Source organism: Littorina saxatilis, linkage group LG5, assembly GCF_037325665.1.
Source record: "Littorina saxatilis isolate snail1 linkage group LG5, US_GU_Lsax_2.0, whole genome shotgun sequence".
Classification (NCBI taxonomy): domain Eukaryota; kingdom Metazoa; phylum Mollusca; class Gastropoda; order Littorinimorpha; family Littorinidae; genus Littorina; species Littorina saxatilis.
The window spans coordinates 48657169-48659638 of record NC_090249.1 but is presented as its reverse complement, the minus strand read 5'-3'; the positions used below and the strand labels follow the sequence as shown (position 1 = coordinate 48659638).

Below are 2470 nucleotides of genomic sequence, written 5' to 3'. Positions count from 1 at the left end.
TGTCTCTCTCTCTCTGTCTCTCTCTCTCTCTGTCTATCTGTCTATCTCTGTCTCTCTGTCTCTTTGTCTCTCTCTCTCTCTCTCTCTCTCTCTCCCCCCCCCCCCTAAAGTTTCGCATTTAAGTCAACAAGAAGGTAGCAAAACATAACGAAGATCGTTTCTTACCTTTTAACGGCGTAGACAGTATTCTTTTTTTCTTGTTTGTACCCTGAGTGATGAACAGTGAGACACTTTTATGCCAGCGACCAAGGCATTTAAAACTGCACTCTGTTAACAGCTGTTGCCCGAATGGTTCATATGTTGTGGCATGTAGAGTTCACATTTACTTCTGTTTGGACCATTAACTATACCAAGTTTCCATACAAAACCTGGACAGACACAGTCACAATAGAACAGCGGTCGTTGAATACCAGCATTTCATCTTCAATCAGAAAGTTTTTGCACAGCACATTTCAAGATGTCGAATTTGGACTCAGTTCCTGTGCGCGTAGATTCCAACCAACAGTCTTCAAGCACATTGAAACTTTGAATGTTTTATATAATCGTGTGTCTTACTTTTTCTTGAGTGATCAAAGTGTGTCACAACCTGTAAAATCAAGATCGTTTTGAAGTAGAAACACCAGTCCTCAGTTCTGTGTGCTGCCTTTTAGGGAACATTATTGCTGTCACGTGACAACGTTGCATATCGTTGTTGAACGCTGTCCAAGTGTACTGTGGCGTTTAATGTTTGAGATTTCAGATAGAATCAATGGCAAATATACAGCATTCAAACATTTATCTATACATTCATATATGTTTGGGAGAGGGAATAGATAAATTGAAAGGAGGCTTTGAAAAGTGCAAAACAGTTTGACAGGGAGAGAGTGACAGCGTCATATTTTTCACCCTCTAAACTGTTCGCCTGTATTGTATCGATTTATCGCTAAATGTGTTCTGTAAAAAACGCTAAGCTCTGTTGGTATGTCAGTTCTTACAAATGGCAAAACCCTTCCTACCCTTAAACACTATGACAGTTGGCATGTAGTTCAAACATGATCGCGGCGTACCACTCTTAAAATCCTGGGGATTTGTTAGCCATGAATTCTTGAGTGAATTCGTTCGTGGTTTCCTTTTGATGTGTATTCTGCTCTTCAAATAAATCAGACAATTTAAAACATGTTCGTGTCTTTAAATATATATTTTGTGTATTATTTGTACCGAATGGACAAGTAAAGAAAGTCAAAATGTCAGAAACTTTCAAGGATGGGCTGAGTTATCGAAGACAAAGCAGAAAACACACACACACACACACACACACACACACACACGCACGCGCGCGCGCGAGATAAAAAGCGCACAGTACGATGAAACCTCAATGGCAAAAAATCCCATTGCATCAGTAGAAAAAGACAAGGAAGAAGAGGAAATAAACGAAGAACACCACAACAAAAGTAAGAAAACAAGACAGAAAGAATCGATCCATCAATCAATGAATCAAGGAAAGCTATACAGAAACAAAACGAAAAAGTGAAATATACATGGTGTATGACTCATGTTTCGCGGCCCTCTCTTTTTTGGGAGGAAGTTCGTGAGTTGCAGGTAGATGAAAGTCATCTCTTTTTTTTGCACTGTCGTTGTGTTCTTTCCTGTAACACCCCCTCCCCCCCACCCCCCACCCCAAGTAATGTTGATACAATATGGAAAAAGAGAGCGAAAGTGTTTGTGGAACACGCAGGCAAAACTAAAATCCCATGAAATCAGCAAGACTCGATTGCTGGGGGAAATGCCGGAAGAATAATTTCACGCTTGATTTCATCGTCTGTACGGCATCGGACAAGTCAATTCGGTAATCGTAATCAACCTCTCCAGCGCGTGTCGGCATCGCCAATGGGGGAATCCTGATACAAATATGATCCCCGGAATCACTATACAGCAAGCAATGTGTGTTGGAAAATTGATAACTCATGATGCAGCATTAGAGTAGGCTATGACCTCTGAATTTCTATTTCGGGCAACAATTTTATTTTAAATCAATCACTGAACCAACAAGTGATCTTCTCTTGAAGCTGAATCCTCCACAACGTCGCGAAGCATTCATCCCAGTATGTTTGTCTGCTTGATAATTAAACCTTGACGTATATGCACAGAGACCTCTGAGCTTTAGAGAGCGATTGATTTGTAAGCGGTACACCATTGGTGTAATGCGGATAACGATTTCACATACGTACCGTTAATTTAGTAATTAGATAATATCAAGCACCAATTGTTTGTGTTTGTAAGTCGGAAAAGTCAACATCAGAGTATAGTCTCACAATGTTTGTGTTTGTAAGTCGGAAAAGTCAACATCAGAGTATAGTCCCACAATGTTGGTGTTTTTACCAGTAAAAATAACACACACAAATATGATTTTATGATTTTCTCTAGAAGCTACAACATAGCAAAACATGTAACCTTAAGCATGTTTGTACGCTGAATCATTAAAACTACGAGT

At 39.8% G+C, this 2470-nt stretch overlaps 1 protein-coding gene across 1 annotated transcript in view; it reads left to right on the top strand.

Moving 5' to 3' along the window:
- LOC138967344 (NACHT and WD repeat domain-containing protein 2-like) overlaps positions 1–2470 on the top strand; it is a gene marked incomplete in the record, with an annotated part of 65724 nt that overhangs the window by 3020 nt on the left and 60234 nt on the right.